Source organism: Cuculus canorus, chromosome 9, assembly GCF_017976375.1.
Source record: "Cuculus canorus isolate bCucCan1 chromosome 9, bCucCan1.pri, whole genome shotgun sequence".
Classification (NCBI taxonomy): domain Eukaryota; kingdom Metazoa; phylum Chordata; class Aves; order Cuculiformes; family Cuculidae; genus Cuculus; species Cuculus canorus.
The window spans coordinates 19,177,398-19,194,978 of record NC_071409.1 but is presented as its reverse complement, the minus strand read 5'-3'; the positions used below and the strand labels follow the sequence as shown (position 1 = coordinate 19,194,978).

Below are 17,581 nucleotides of genomic sequence, written 5' to 3'. Positions count from 1 at the left end.
TTCCACCCTGACTTATGCTTTTTGTGGACCAGGCTTTAATGTGTTCTTCAGCTTCCCTTTGCAATGTATTTTCTAGTGTAAGCTCTAACTAGAATATTAGTAATAAAAAAACTTTTTTTTTGGTATGAGGAAAGCTCTGCAAATATTCACAGCATATCACGTACTATTACTGTGTCGGGATTGCTTGGGGGACAGATATTTTTAGTCAAAGATAAATGTCACAAAATAGATCCTCTAGCAGAAGGATGCTTTAGTTCATCACTAGAGGCAGAATAACTTAAATGAAATCACATTTTTGGATCTGTTTGTGTTCAGTTAGATGTTTGTATTATGGGTGTTTTCCTTGTGAACAGAGGATATTTGGGGAGGCGGGGAAGAGAAAAAAAACAACCTGCAAATACTTAAGAAAAAGGAAGTGTTGTTCCAGAATGGATGACTGGCAATAGCTTATGCTTACAGCTCTTGTGCATTAAATCAGCAGCAAAGGAATTATGAAAGAATGGGAAGGTAATGTGAGGCCAAACATAGTTAATCATGAGTGGGAAGTACTTGCCTTCAGTAGAAATTGATTGATGGCTCTTGAAAAAAGAGGAAGGAGGAGTCACTTCAAGAGAAGGACTAGTTCACTGAAATTGTAGAACTTGTGTATTGACTGCAGAATGAAAGCACAGTTAGGTCACATCATGTCTGATAGGAATGCACTGAACAGCTAATAGTCATACAACTGTCCATTAACACACTGGAGACCTCATGTTCAAGTACCTCAGTTCCAAGTAAGACAAGAACTGTTTCTGCCATTGGAGTACTTGAAAGGATCTTTTAACAGTAATCCCGTTATACCTAGTGGGTAACCCAGCTCATAAAGATGATTTGTATTTGTATCCTGATATGATACAGTGAAAGGGGAAAATATCTCTTTGTAAAAATTCTCCACCACTATCTCCATAATCTCTACTTGAGTGGGCATCAGCCAAGTGAGAAAATGAAAAATTATAACCTGCCAAGCATCAGTGGCAGCCTGAAATGAAAAAATTGCAAGTTAATAACAGTGATGCCTCAGAAAAATTTGCTGGCCAATTTAACATTGCTTTATCCAAGGTCACATCTTGCAGCTGATTATTTTTAGTAATTTGCAGATGAGGACTTTCTGCCTTTCTCATGGCAAATCAAGATTAGGGGAATGCTAGGTATAGTTCAAAACTCAAGGTTATCAAACACTTCGTATCAAAAGTAGATGATATTTGCTTAAGAGTGGGCACAGAAATTATTTCCATTGCAGTGTAGTGGGATGTTTCCGCTATCCTTTATGGCAGCAAATAAGCGTACTGTGGAAACTTGCAGTGGAGCGGGGTTGAAAAGTAAGAAACTAAAACTTGGCAGCATTTTTTCTGGAGCAACTCATACTAATGTTCATGTGATGATTTTTACATAATAGTGTTAAAGGATTATGTTGCACATATTGGAGGTTTCTTAAGGAATGTGAACTTATTCCAAGCTAGCACATGACGTGTACTTTAAGTGGAGTCCTGTAAAATAACCAAAGCACTTCTCTGGAACCCAACATGTGAAAATCATTAGTGAACTGTAGCAGCACTTTATTTGCTCCAGCACAATCTACATGATCATCTTAGCATTACAGAGTCAACCTTTCTACAACGTTTGCAGAGCATTGCCACACTGTCACTTATTTAAAATAGACCATTCTTCAACGAATGGAAGGCATTGCCAGTTTTTGGAGACTCCTGTGCTGGGCCTGCAGTGTGAAGGTTGATGCAAGCGGAAACCCTCTGTGCTGTTATTTTAATGTGGTTCTGTGGCCCTTTTAAGAAAGAAAGGCTATGCAATATCCTGCTGTGCTGATTGTATACAGTGGTTCTAGGGAGATCGTGTGGTCTGGTGGTTAAAAAACTGTGGGCAGTTGTTTTTCAGCCACTGAGTTCTTGCTGTATAGAAAAGAGTGCAGCACATCTGCCTGGTGTGGTAAGTGAAGGGCACTTCTTACTGGAAAATTGGAGTGGCCTATTTGTAACTGCTCTGTTTTCTAGGCATATAGGTCTTCTCTGTCATTAAAATAGTAAAAATACTTGAGCAGATCCATTCAAGGGCTCTCCAAAAGTGTTCAGTTTTATTCATGTATGTTTTAGCTCTGTAAGCTAGGGCCATTCTGTGTTGAGATGGCCCAAAGTGTTGCTGAAGTGGCTCTCAAGAACAAGAGGATTAATTTACAAGAGATATTGCTACTGATCATTAGTGATCACAGTGGTCAGAAGCGTGGACTAAAGTCTCAGCCTCTAGAACCCAGCCTGCTGGGTTTTTGCTTAATGGGAACAGGAGCTGAATGCCCAGCTGTATTATCCAGCTTTCTATGGAAGTTCCTTATCCAATCATTCATGTTTGGCTTCTGAGATCTGACAAGATTGCAGCTTGAACTGCTTAATTTTTCTCGCTGTCATGCAATACATCATATTGAGTTAGTTCAATAACGCAAATCTAATGTGTACTGCAATGAATCTGTGAATGTATCAGTCAATACTTGTTTCAATGAATGTACAGCAAAATGAAAATTCTTTTGACAACTTCTGTCTATTTCATTATTTCTTTTTTTAATCACAAAACTGTCTCTTAAAGTTTCCACACTTCCTTAAACTTTGTAGCCTGTCTTCTATCATAGACATCAGGCTGATGCTAGCAGCGTTCCTCTCCCACACTAAGTTCCATCTATTGCATTAGGTTAATGTGCTGCATTCCTGCAGCAGAAGGAAGCTGAATCTTTCCTGACATATCCAGGCAGCTGTGGCAGGCAGGCCTCTGGACCTAGGAGCAAACATTTCAGGCAATGCGAGTCTTCAAACTTGATGTTTTATTGTCTTATACTTCTTCCTCAAAAGTAGTGTTGCTTTAGGATATTTGCAATGCAAGCAAAGCAATGAAGCTTTGATATTGCTATCCTCTAGCATCATTCAGTCTTACCATCCAGTGTTATGTGCTGTCTGATATCTAGACTCTGACAGGGTGTGCTCTGTCCCAGGGCAGGCAGAGCAGCAGATGTTGAATTATGTTAGTGTGCAAAGTGGAATCTCTTCAATGAACTATGTGATATTTTTCCCATTTTACTAAGGCTGCTTTATGCTTACGCAGTGAAGTTTGTATCTGTGACCAATATCTCTGTGACTAATCTCTCTGAGTATATATGCTCTTATATATACACACACTTTTGACCATTTTTACGGTTTTATAAAAGACTTTTAGTAGAGAGTGAATTCCTCCCATTTTTCGTAAAGCATACCTTTAGTAACATTTCTAGTGGTTGTTTTAATGTTGGAAGAATTGAGGTAAACATAATGGGTGAGAAGGAGAAACAAAATGTAGAAGAGATAAATATCTGTGTACAGCTATGCATGAATTTTTCTTCATATGTTCCAGGACAGAACAGGACTATCTGTCCCTTTCTTCTGTTTATGGCAGCAGCGTCAGTTTAGATACTTTATTCTGCATTCCCTCCAGGGGAATGAATCGACAGGGCAAAACTTTCTTGTGCTTGCTTATGTATGACCAACTGTATGGATGCATCGTGTTCTGTGGATGGAGAAGATGGCATCCGTAGTTTATGACTTGCAGTGATAAAATTACACTCCTTTGCCAGCTAAGAGAGGTGCAGCAGCCTGTTCTCAAAATCAGACCAGTTTTGCTCGCTGTGAGAAGATAGAACTCTACTCTCATTTTCGCTTTTCAGGAAGCTTAATGCTTTTGCACTTTCTTCAGCCAAATGCTGATAATAGCCCTATAAGGGAACTTTTGTGCAATGTTTCATTTAGCAATGAAACTGCATGTAGCAAAAGTGGACTGGACTAAGAGAAAGGTAAGGCTAAAGCAAGCATTTAGGCTTTATTTTTTAAAAAGCCAGTCTGAGTAGGTTAAAGGCCACAGAACCCACATTAACGCTTTAAAATAGAATCACAAAGCTGTACAATTTTTAACAAACACTTCTTGTACAGCTTCTCTCTTGTGGCAGATATGTCTGTATGAGGGTTCTTGGCTTGTAATTGTGTGAGAGATCAAAATTGTTCCTTTAAATTCACTCTTCTGCCCTTAAAATGAATGCAAATACTTGCAGATTGTTGCTTTTTTCTTGTTGGCTTCTGAAAACATTGTTTTAAGGTATCTTGCCCCATGATCATACTCTTATAAATATTTTTTCTAGTACGCCTGTTACTCTTATTGGCTGATAATGGTATGATGAGAGGAATTTAAAATAGATTTTCTTTTTTAAGGTTGTGTGCTGATTATTAAAATGGGTGAAAGGGGTCCCTCCCATTGCAAAATGTTCTTTTGCCAACAGAAAGCTTAATGCACTCTGATGACACCTGTAATTGTGGTACTTCCAGAACTATTACCCTAATAGATCATTTTCATATTGTTGGAAGTCATATTTCCATGCTATATTTAATTGAAAATGGCATGCTTTGCTCTGTGCACATCTGGAAATACTCATTGGGTTTAACTTCAGAGCAAATGTGTATTTACCTCACAGGTAAGCAAACATTTAGCTATGCTGACAGGAAAATGTGTTTTAATATTACTTGCCTGTGATAACATCTCTATACGACTGCGTCTTTCCAAGTTATAACCAGTACAAGTAGTGATACTTAATGCTTAGGAGTTTACCCACCCTATTGGATTCCAATGTTACGAAGTTCTGAATTGTGCTGGAAATTAATTTGTGATCAGGTGCTGCCCTCTGTCCCCTCAGATTCCTTTGCTGGTGTTGCCTCTCTTCAGTTAATTTGTACGCTCTGGTGCCAGATGAGGGTCTAGCTCAGTCTTTCTGCAGAAAAAGGAAATAGGTAGCACAACTTTGAGCGATTGCCCTTTCCTTTACTTTTTAGCCTGAGCTACAATAAATGCATCTGGAGATGATGGAACTTTTTATATGTAACTGAAAACATCTGGTTAATGGAGTGCCAAAAACTGAAGGAAGGAATGGCATTTCTGTAGAGGATGAAGAGGAAAGATAATGGGGTGGTACAGAATGAGAAGGCAGATTCACAAGTAACAATAAAAAAATACCCCAACAAAGCAAAACAAAAAGGTTAAAACAGGGATGTCTGGGTGGGTGTTATTTGTCTACATTAAAGTCAGGCTTGTAATTTAAAACTAGCATAAACACATCTTTTCTTGTGATGGACTTGAGCTTTCTAGAAAGTCATTTGACTAGAGTTTATCTTGCATTTGAGGTTAAATTACCCTGATGAAAATAATTATTTTGCATGTTTTCTGGAGTGTCTGGGAAAGAAGCCTAATATGAGCATTTTATTGATGTGATGTCTACACATTTTGTTTCACAAGAGTAGAAAAGGGCTGTGGTCGTTCTCCTGGTGGATGGCTACCAAAAGCATATTGTCACTACTAGATTTTTCTGCATTTTTCTTTACACTGGTAATGGTATTGAGATTAATGGTTTTTCTTTTATTCAATTCAAGGGTAAAAATACTATTCAGAATGTGAAACAGTTGTTAAATTAACAGTTATTAGTATGCAGCAATTGTAAGTTGAAATGGCGCTGGCTGTGGAAGAATTCTTAGTGCGTGGAAATCAGTATTATCACCTCACCTGAACTTTTTCTTGTCGCTTTCCAAAAGCCTTCTGCTTATCAACTCTGTATAAGGATTTATATTTCAGATAGCTCCAGGTATCTATACTATACACTTCTGAATCCTTCTGATGTGCTTTGTCATCAGATAGGCAAAATGCTGCCCTCTCCTATTACTGCATGGGGCTACCCCAGGTTAACTTGTGATATGGGTAGAACTGTCAACAGGAGTGAAAGTTTTGTTGTATGATCAGATCTGGGGACTGCAGTGGAACTCCAGTTTGTACATCTAGTCAGTAGTTGCTGGAAAGGAGCTCATTTTGATTGTTACTAAGCTGCGTGACAATCATTCAGCACGTAGAAGATACTGAACTAGCCAGTGTTTCTAATCTTTTTAGGGACTAAACTTTAAAAGAGGAGTGTTTCTTCCAACAATACATCCTCCTATTTTTTTTGTGTATGTGTTCAGCTTTAAAATGTGTATGACCTTGGTTTAAATAAAAAGGTAGAAGATCAAATTCCATTGCGTAAAAGTACATCCGAGAAGTTAAATAAAAATCCTTTCCTATGGATTAAGACTGCTGTCTTTCTCCTCTCTTTTCAACATTTAAACACATTCTTTACATGATGCTTAAGCTTTCAAGTCAAAGTTACGAGGTGCTTTAGCCAGGCTTGAGTCTGAGAACTAGACCCAAACCAGGACAATAACAAAATGACACAAAGATTGACTGCGCTTGCTGGATGAAGTGAAAACTGCTGAAATATAAATCCTATATCCTGGGATTTCACTGCCTGCTGGAACTAATCTCATTAACTTAAAACCACCTGAGGCTTAAGAGAGATATACACTGCCGTGAGAAATTATATTTATCTCATCCTGGGGGGAAATCCTTTCCCTCCCCTAGCTTACCTTACTTTTGACTTTGTCATTCTTGAATTACCAGGTCATTTCTCCCTCATGGGAAAGTCGTCATAGCTCACAGCAATGCAATTACTATATCTGAAGTTCACTGCTGTATGAATGCTGAGATGGCTATGCAAGGTTTTTCTTCTTAAATAATATCCTAAAGAAAACAAAGGTAGGAAACAATGTATTAGCAGTTTACTTGAAGTTCCTCCAGAGTTAAAATATTCCAGAATTAAAGATACGGCATAAGTGGGGGGGGGGGCAGGGGAAGCCGCCCTGTTGTTTCAAGGAGCTTGATTTGGGATAGATTAGACAAAATTTGACTGAGCTGTTATGATGGTAAAATTCGGTGTTTGACATTCCAAGGACGGTGTGCTAGGCAAGAATAACAATCAATGAATTCAGGAAGAACAGATGGGATGAGGGTTGGGTGGCAGGGGACAGTAAGATGGTTAAATAGGGTTTTTTTGTTTGTTTGTGAGAGCGTTACTTATTTCTGTTTGCATATTGGGCCTACAATTAATGCTTGATTTAACAGTGTCTAGTAGCAGATGGATATGAACTATATTTAATATTTCTAGCAGTGTTAGTAGTAGCTCAGGTCAATTTGTGGTGCTCATAACCAGGAGTGTGGTGCTCGTGTGTTGCGAGTTGTTCAGAAGCCTACCTGGGTTCCTTGATAAATGGTACAGCAGTTTATTGTGTGAAATTCAATTTTATATACAAGGTAATAAAACTTTGAAGTTAAGGTTGAAAAAACAAGAACAAAATGCTATGAGCACTCCAGTGTTTTAATGGACTTTATTCCCTGTAAGTTAACTGTCTTTGAACATTCAAAATTGTCTTTGAACATTCAAGTGATCTAGTCTGTTGATGTGAATGCCTCATTAGAGATGTTTAAGGGAATACAATGAAATTCGTATTAGCAAGTAGTTAAGTGCATTCATGTGGCTGAACAAGAAATGTCCATGTAACCTACCTGACCTATACAGTTTTAATTGTGTTGTTCTGATCTTGTCTAGATGTAATGAATTTGGCCAAGTGTTTTTGTTTAATTATATTGAATAATTAATAAATATGTGAAGATATATGTGATTATGGATACTGTGTTGCTGAGAGACTGCAATAGTGTAAGCTTGCTGAACTCCAGGGTACATTCCTTCTCTGTCCTGCATAAATAGGTACAGCGTATTTGAGTTTATTTAGTGATGGACAGGCTGTTAATTCTTAAAATAGTTAAGGAGTAGGAACCTGACACCTTGAATGATTTATGTGTTTTCTTTGTAAACTTGTTTCTGTTTTGTAACCTTTAAAATGGGGGGTTTATGTGTGGTATCATTAAAATTTATACTCCCTCTAGTATGTGATGTAAGTCATTATTGCTCTGCCATGCCTCCAGATCACCTGTCTGAATTATAAAGCAGCCTTCCTTGAAGATGAATAGTATTTTTTTTTCCTCTCTAGAGTAAGTGCCTGTTGACTTCATTATTTTTCATTGGAGCTCCCGTACTGGAGCAGGAGATCAGAATCTGGCCTGTTCTGCTTTCCACCCAAATGTGAGAGGTTGCTAGGAGTAACTGCATATTTCTAAGAATGAAATAGGAAGGGTCTTTTAACTTAGGAGAATTGATATCAATCAGAAGAAACTGCCAGAGAATTTGTTTTGAAGCGTACTGTTTTTTTTTTTTGACGTACTCAGTAGGTGATTTAATGTGTTAGGCTTTGTTACACTAGTTTTAAAATATTCCAGTGAAGAGTGAATATACATTAAAAGAAGACTAGTAGCTAATATTGAAAATGAATCACGGGCCTCGTTTCTTTGTATTGAGAGTTTTTATCAGGGAGGATTTTGTGAAAGACTTTGAACTTATGCCTTTAGTCTGCATCCTCAAAGTGAAGATTTGAAAAATGTTTCCTAGAAAGCTCTGCCGTAGTCAGAAAAGTTGTGGGCTTTTTGAAAGCAAATGAGTCAAGTGGAAAGTGAAAGTTTTGCTGAAGGTTGCCGAGCAAACTGCTTATTACTGCTCTGTAACTCGTAAAGATGAGCCATCTTTCTTTTTCTTTTTTACAAGAAATGAAAGATCTTTACTCAGAGTTTATGTAGATGAATTGTGTAGCAGAATGCGATATGATGATTTCATTGCAAGCCTCCACAACATGACTTAGCCAGATTTAACACCGAGGTAATACGGAATTGTTTTCTGAAATTTAGACTGAGCTATAATATTATGTGTGTTTTAGTTTTTTTCAACTCATACTTGCTTGTCTCATGCAAAAGAACTTGGGTTCATGCTCTTAGCAATGCCAGTAGTGGAGGTTTTGGTTATTTTTGTGGTGGTTTTGTTTTGTGGTTTTGGGTTTGGTTTTTTTTTGATGAGAACATTACCATTAAAATGTTTGAAATTTTACTGATGTTAATGGTGTTAGCAGAAGATGAAATACTAATTTCAGTGCAGCCTGAGGCTAACTCGATATATTCAGTACGGCCACTTCTCTCCATTGTAAGATGTGTGTAGTACTAGAAAACAAGTTTGAACAACAAAAAAAGTACTATTGAGGTACAGTATAGAGAAAATAGCGCAGATCGGAGGTATATCACAGTAAGTGCATTCAAGCATTGCATGCTCAAGTAAGTGGCTTATTCATGGAACATTTGGTGTAATGCTGCGTGCTGTTGTAGTTATTAAAATTCCCTATCTGCTTCTGTTCCCCAAATGATTATTCTCTCAATATTTGCAAGGCAAGTTTCATGTTATGTTACAAATTTCCCTATTTATTTTTGCGGTAAAGAAAATGTGAGCATCAGAGGTTCCTGCGTTGAATTCTTCCACTAGTATTATTTCTAGAGCTGAAAGGGATACTCTGTGGGCATATGCTCATTTCTGATACCAGCTAAGGTCTATTTCAAGAGTCTTGTCCTCCCCTCACCACACACACTGTAACTAGAGTTTGATTAAAGTAATAGTATCAAGTTGAAGTTTAATTTACTCAATGCTACTTATACGTATTTAAAATTGTGGGCGAGCTTTATCTATGTCAGTGAGATAGTGAAGAATGTAGAGAGAAGAGCTGTGATGCTCATTAGAGGAGGCCGAGTTGAGTTTTTTATAGGGTTAATGCTTTCCAAATTGGAGGATATAAGATTGAAAGTGAAGGGCATAGTCCTTGTTGAGGGAAAGAGGTAGAGTGGTCCTAATGCAGAATCTCATTAAAGCAACTGTCAGGATTCCTCTATTTGACCATCACCTCCTCTATACTATAAGAGTCAACTGTCGTTTTGAGTGAGCATACTGCCAAAGAGGCATTTACAAATAAATGAAAAATGTCACAATTGATTTTGCTCCTTTCAGAGTACTCTGTGTCAGCTTTGTCACAAACCCTTTGTTATTCTCTTTTTCAGATCTCTCATCTGGACATTGGGAATAACTTTGGATGGTTCTGGGCTTCTTTCTATTGACCTAGGGTAAGCTTCCCGGATTATGACTTTTTGTTAACATTTGTGCAAATTGGATAATATTGACTTTTCACTGCTTATAAAGGGTGAAATGCTAGAAATTCTTACCAATTACCTGATGAATGTATATGAAAGCTGCTTAATACAATCCACACTGGAGAATGCTACTAATGTAATGGATTTATTTCTTAGTTTCTGCTGTAGTCTTGTTTGAGAATTATGGTAATTACATTGCAAATGTTGCATGCAGCAGCACTAGACACAAAATGTATATAGCTATGGGTTTTTATTTGTTTCTAAAGAATAAGTATTTCTAAGCTGATAGTGTTCTTTTCTTCAGTATTTATAACTTCTCATTGTTCTTAAATGTGTAGTTACAGTGCATGTTGCTGCTTTGTAAACATACAGAAAGGTAAGTGGCTTTTCTTATGCTGGCTGGGTAAGTGAACCTAATGGTCGATATCAATAAACCCCTTTTAATGCAAAAGTATTAGCATGGATATTTGTTGGAGCTTTATTATAAGACATACTTGAGATGGTTTAGATACAGTGAAGTATCTAAACTGCTATCACTTCTAATAAAAAAAATCTTCGTTATTTTCTTGTGATAACAATCTAAAACTGCTGTGAAAGAGAACTTCATTAACATGTATAGAAATGCCCATGATCCTTTAAATAGGAGTTGGAAGTTTTTAATAACCGACCTATTACTACACTTCAGAGGAACTTTTGGGCTTTTTATGCATTTTCTGTAGTGTCCAAGAGATCTAATGTGCAAATATCAATAGGAAAAGAGTCCACTGCTTTCCACTAACTTCAAAAAGCAAATTTGGACTGTATAGAAAGAACAGCGATGTTCTGTGTGTTTCTGAAGCCATTCTTCAACAAAAGATTCACACGCACTTTGTAATCTGCTAAATAGCACAAAATCTCTATTTCAGTACACATTATTTTCCTTCATAGCTTGTTTTTAAAAGTTGCTGAAGTTTATCCCTATTGCTAATAGCAGATTTTTGAAAACAGAAGAACTAAAGAAAAACCACATTGCTGTCATTTTTGTACTCTGGAATCTCTTAGGAAATCTGGGAAGGAATTGAACTCTTTAGGAAATTAAGAATAGTTTACGATATCACCTGTCTTGTATTTATATTTACTTTCTATTCCTCTTTCGTCTGGTATTGTAATGTAGCCCAATTAGCTCTACTTTTAATACAGCAGAAGTTTCTTTGCATTATTTCGTGTATATTTATTAGCTGTTTGAGCATTTTAATGTGTTACATTCACAGCCAGATTTTACAGTTCTGAAATGTGTTGAATTTGTTTTTAAATAAGTTTAAAAATGAATACCTAAAATAACAGTTAACTTTGCCAAAAGTACAGAATTTTTATTTTTATTCAAAACTGGTTCACTAAAACTACCAAAGAATGCCCTTAATTTGTACTTTGGACACTGTTTTCTTTACATGTTAGCACAAGCTTTGGAACAAAGCTCTCTAAGGCAGTCCCCCATACCGTGATATCAGCAGTTGGCTACCCAACCTCACTTTTCTCCTGTTTGTATTAGAAGAAAATCTGAGATGTGAATCTAGTACAAGCATAGAAAATGAGTCCTGACACTCTGAAAACTGATGACATAATTTAAATGAATAAACTAGATGGTTCGAGGCTGTTATATTTATGTAATTAATTATTGTTGTTACTGTAAACAAAGAGAGAAGGAAGGAAAATGTAAGTGAAAATGAAGTAGAACTCAGCATTGTCAGCTCTACAAATCTCCCAAACTTCATCCCCTCATTTGACTTTAACAATACAGTAAATTGTTTTGACGTAAATCTAAATGGAAATCTGTAGCATTTCAAACCTAAATGGGGCATGCACTTATGAGTAAAGCATTGCTGCATAGGGAAATGTAGAACACTTCTGTAATGCCTTGAAACAATAGCAAAGTCTTGGCTAGATACGACTTGGCAGAATTGCAAAAGCTTAGACTTCCAGTCACAAAATCTCTGCATATAAACGTGATATTCAGTTGCATAATGTTAGTGATGTTGATTAGTCCAAGCTTCTTCTGTAGACTTGGGCATACTCTGATGCATAGTCACGCATATGTAAATCCCTGTATGGTAGCTGATTGCATATATAAGAATTACTTCCATGTATTAGTCTGAATTGTAAGATTTCTCTTGACTGTTGGATGTCCCTACAAGCAACGGATGAAATGTGCTGAATAATAAAATTACCATCAGTTAGAACATAACTTCAGTGGGATATAGTCTAGCATCTCCATCCATGAAATGGCAAATACAGATTAATGAAAAAGGGAGACGTGAACTACTGCTGCTTATTTATTAATAGTTCACTAAGGAACTTGCAGGCAGGGAATGAGCCTAGGAAGACCCAAAGGAATACAGAGAGCATTCGTTCCAGTGAGAACTTTTCTTGGCAGTGGGGCAAAGACAGCGTTGTGTTGCTAATACAGATCTCTATTAAACTTATTTTCAGCCAGTTGTAAGAGAATAGGGAAGTGAACTGACAGCTCTGTCTTTCTGAAGCAGTTTGTTTATAAACTGTAAAATGTTAAAACTTAAAATTTCAGTTTTATTGATAGTGGATTGTTTCCCCTCTTCCAGTAATTACACTTTGGTATTCCTGATGACAGTTATTTGTTTGGCTCCTGAACACAGAGTATTACTTCAACCCCTTTTCAGACACAAATATTTCTTTTCCCATTGAGATTAATAAATGTGCTGCATTTCTAGGTCTTGGGGTTGTGCTGGTCTTGTATTTCAGTATGGTGAATCACAGACCCTTCCCAGTCCCCAAATACATGATTCTTCGTGGCATAAGATGTCTCTTATATATATGAAGAAAAAGTAATTGAAGAAGGAGGGAGGTAAAGGAAGATAGCAGTCAGGCAGGGAAGGATAAGATTTGAAGGAGTTATCGCTTATGAATTTGTCAATTAAGTTGTTACAATTTCACTTTCGGCACATGCATTTTAAAATTCAGAAGATCTTTGCCCATTAAAATTGGGCCAGTTTCTAGCACCTCTTATTTGCACCATATTATTCCTTGATTGTCTATGTTACTCTGACTTCAGGAACGTCACTCATAGAGTAAAGAAATTGTTCCTCACCTCTTTGTATCTGAGTCTCTGCTCTGTGCTGCTGTTGCCTTTTAGCTGCTATTAAACATTATTATCCAGCTGGTTTTCTCTGAAGTGTTTTGTGTAGTTGCTTTATAACCGGTATTGCTTCAAGTGGTGTAGTAGAACTCATAGCAGAAAGGACGTATGAAGAAGACATGCCCACAAGACAGTGCTAACAAACAATTTGCAGTTCCTCATTGCCATGACTGAATGAGTTGCTTTTAGGTAATTTGCTGTTTAAACAGGAATAATGAGGTAACATGCATTTTACTTGTATCTGTTTTGACATGGTGGTCAAGCACAAACTACTTCATTTTAGGGGGTTGGACAGAGTAATGGAGACTGCTAATCACTTGCTTAATTGATCATTCTCTCATAGTTGCCTCTAGCTGTAATCTATTAATGATGGTCAGAGAGATTAACCATCAGAAAATCCCCCAAACTGTACAGGAAAATAGTACGAAATAGCTTAATGGCAAAATAGTTTAAATGCTGCTTAATAAGCAGAGCAAAGGCAGGGGTGGAAGCCTGCATGCTGACCCCTAGGTTCAAAGAGTCTTTAGTCAAAACAGACTCAAAATACGTGTAGTGTGATCATCTATGCATCGTGTATTTGACAGTGGAGGGAAGTGCCTCAAGTCATTATTTTAGCAAGGACATCTTGGGAATATATTCAGCTCACAAAAGTGTTAGTAGGACCTAATGCGTTTTAATTTCTTTTTCCCCATGAAACCGCAGTATTTGTTTAAGCAACAAATAATGATAATTGCAGCTGTTTGGGTTTTTTTTCTGCATATACTAGAGCAAAATGTTTCAGGTTCCTTTTGGAATTGATTCCCAAGTACATATAGCTGCATACAGATTTGAATTACTGTAAGAAAAATCAATCAATTGCCATTGAGTTAATTGCACCAGCTCTATTTGATAAGCATGTCCTTTGAACATTACAGCTATAGTCGGTGATGGCTGGAGACAACTCCTGTGACTCTTGTGTAGCTCTGTAAGCAGGTTATGCCAACTTTTCACTGGTGACAGTAGTCTTAAGTAGAGCCAAGATTTCACACAATGTCTTCATTGGAAATGAGGCAGATACAGCACTCCACCCCCCACCATCTGCTGCTAGGAGCATTCACTGACTTTCCACTGTTCTGGGGAAAGAACATTCTCAAATTAAGTACAGAGGCATAATTAAGTTTTTTAACATTTGTAAAAACTTGACTTGCATGCAGGAGGTAGATTGTGACGGCCTGCTATGCCATACTAAAATGACACATAAGTAGAGCAATGTTTTCATCAACAGAAATACGTTGCTGTTTGAAGTTGATTCTCTCTATAGGGTGCCATAAAGTAATTAGAAGACCATAACGTAATCCTTTAGTATTGCATATTAATTCCTTAGAGGAATGAATTCATCTTTTCTGACTGCAGTAGTGTATGACTGATCATAGAAATACTGTGGATCTGTATAACAATATATAAAACCAAGTATAGTTTTTCTAGGCTAGCGTATTTATTTTATTAAATTCCTAAAAGGTTCATGCTTGCAGTGATTTTTGCTTGTAGCAAACTGGAAGTTCAAGTATTTGTCTTAAAATTAAAAATCAACTTACAAAGCTGTGTACCTGGTCTTAAAGAAACCGTGCATAAAATATTTGTCCTCTGTGAGGACTGAAGACTATTAGAAAGTCTGTGCCAACACAAGAAGAATCTTTTTTCGTTACAGATGATGGTGAGTTTTTTGTGGCTAAACTAATACAGCGATAAGCTGCATACTGTTAATTTAAAGGATGAGAATTTTGAGCATTTTTTTCCCTCTAGTGGTGGATGGAGACCTGAGTTTGTCTAGTTGATAATATTGCAAGTTGGCCTTGACGGGGGTTTCCTTGGTGTTTTTTTTTAAACGATGAATGCTCTGAGCATGTGTTTGTAATAGGGTTGTGTTGACTGGATGGGGAGGGAGCTGCCCATGCACTACTCTGGTGGAGGAAGACTAGAAAATTATTTAGCCAGATTGATCAGAAAAGTTGCTGTGTGCAAGCCCTTCCAAGTTGCAATGTTCTCCTACTCAGAGCAGGAATTCTGAAACCCACGGGGACATTGTTTCACTCTTTTTGCTGTGCCCTTGTAGGTCATCTTTCTGATTGTGCTATGAAGCGTATCATGGTTGAAAGGTTCCTTCCAGACCACCAAACTTGTGTGTTTCTGCTGTGTGTGTTTGTACTTAGTATTTCAATTAATTTGGACATTATCCCTTCCTTTACTAATATTTTCAGCAGCAGCTCTAGAAGTTGTTAGCAAGGCTTTTGCCTGTCACATCTCAACATAAAGCCATTTTCTTTAAGAATAAACCAGACCTTGAGGTCTAGTTTGCTATGGTGGAGGCTTTGGGAATGTACAACAAAAAATCAGAACTGTAATTAAGGAAACATTGAATTTAAGACCAACCTTCACTACCTCATGCAGATCGATTCTTCCGTGATCTTGTAGGACGCTGTAGGCCTTAGCACGGAGAAAAGCATGAGTGGCTCCATACATGCAAATTGGAATTAATGACTCTTGTGTGATGCTACAATTGGCCTTTGGCTTCAAGCAAAGTAGCATAATCAATACTTGTTTTGCACACTAGATATTTATCAATAAACAAATTTTCAAAGCAGTCAAGATATGATTGTTATTTCTCACATGACTAATGAAAAATTAAAGTAAATGTGGACGCTTGAATTGATGCTTCTGACCTTGCTGCAGTACAGGGAAGAGGTGTAGTTTTACCAATGTTGTGGCGTTCTCAGTATACTTAATTCTTTAAGACTATCCTGTTATAAATATAACACATCTGAGTTCAGAAGTGAGTGCTTCCAATACCTGAAGACCTGTAAAGGAGGTAATCTTCTTGGGAGAGTTTCAACATTTGTTTTAATGAAAGCAGGATCAAGCACAAGTGCTATACTAGAATGACATTTTAAAAGTGATCAGCAGTACTGATAGATGATCAGTAAATCGAGCTCTTCAAGCTGTTTACTTAAGAGACTCCTTTGAGGAACCTATTGTCAGTTCTGCAGATTTGTTGGTGCAGTGGTTTTTTTTTTTCCTTGGGTTTTTTTTTTTTTTTAAATTAGAAAGAATATGTCTATTTCTCTGTGAATAAACCAGTCTCATCCTAGGGATGTCAATGACAAAGTTCTGGATTTCAGCAACATTATGAGTCTATCTGACGGAGGTTCAGGTAATATGTACAGATACAGCACTGCTCAAAGCAAAATATTTCACAGTCCTAGTATGAATGTTTTCATTCCTCTAAGGCATCTTAATGCATTATGGAAAAGAGCTCATCTTTACCAAGATGAATATTTTGCAATGTTTTTATTTTCACAAAAGCTAAAGCCATAACCAAGAAATAATGACCCATTTTTTGATTAAAGAAACAAATCACCCCAGCTCCCATCCCCAAACAAAACACCCGCACAGCACTTAAATAATATTATAATTAAAGTAATGGAGGCTTCAGCTGCAACAAGGATGATCTCCAATGTGTGAGGCTTGCAGAAAATGGAACTTAAAAGCCTGAGGTTTCAATGCATTGCTTAGAGACAGGATTGAGGGACTTGAAGGTAGGCGGGTCCAGATTTGTTGAGAGGTTTCTCTGAGAGGGTTAAGTATTCCTGTTATTGCCTTTGCTCCTCCAAGTCCGCCTGTGCCTTCTATCAAAATCAGCGATGCCTCCTCTTTGTTTGAAATTCTCTGCACTGGGAGTCACTGAATTTGTTACTTATAGATTTGCTGCAAGTTCACTGAGTAACATTTATTACAAGCTTTGTATTAGCACTTCCATAAAGCGTGACTTTTTCAGATAAATCCTTTTTCCTGGATAGTTCTGTCATTGCTTTAATCAACACCTGTACAATGCATATCTTCCGGAAAACAAAATTTTGGAAATAAAATTTCATGAACTTTGTTGGTGCATTGCTTTCAAATTCTTCCTTTAAAACATAAGATACAAAAAAAAGTAAATGCACTCTTCTCCCCCACATCCCCCTGCCCCTTTTTAACAATGTAAGTACTAAGCACTTTCCGTTTTTTCTGGGCCTCACAAAACTTATTCCATCAGTTTTATTTGCTCATGTGTGTCTATGCTCTTGTTTATCCGTTACTTCTCATATAACACCCGGAGAAAAGTCTGCCTACTAGATGCATGTTGAGACATGAGTAGCAATAAAGGAACGGGTGGGGGCAGAACTGAAGTGGAGAGAGGAGACAGAACAGAAGACAGAGGATGTGGCCCTTGGTGTTTATTTTTTGAATTAATAATTAATTTTGAATTGGTGGTTCTGGAATGTTTGTAAGAATGCTTTTATGATAAGACCTGAGAACACCTTGTTTTATAGCTTTTATAGCTATATTAGTTCCTTCAACCAAGTGTTAAGAAGTCTGCTACCTTTCTTTTTCCCAGTGTTTTTTCATTCATGTTTTTCTTATACCTCCGGA

At 37.2% G+C, this 17,581-nt stretch overlaps 1 protein-coding gene across 9 annotated transcripts in view; it reads left to right on the top strand.

Moving 5' to 3' along the window:
• The window catches only part of NAALADL2 (N-acetylated alpha-linked acidic dipeptidase like 2), a 461,442-nt gene that overhangs the window by 13,685 nt on the left and 430,176 nt on the right, over positions 1-17,581 (top strand). For 7 of the 9 annotated variants that reach the window (XM_054074712.1, XM_054074707.1, XM_054074703.1 and 4 more), the window contains exon 2: positions 9,898-9,960. The gene's annotated coding sequence lies outside the window, so the exon portion shown is untranslated. Of the gene's footprint in view, positions 1-9,897; positions 9,961-10,325; positions 10,364-17,581 lie in introns of all 9 variants that reach the window. The other 2 variants (XM_054074709.1, XM_054074706.1) reach the window with 1 other exon arrangement.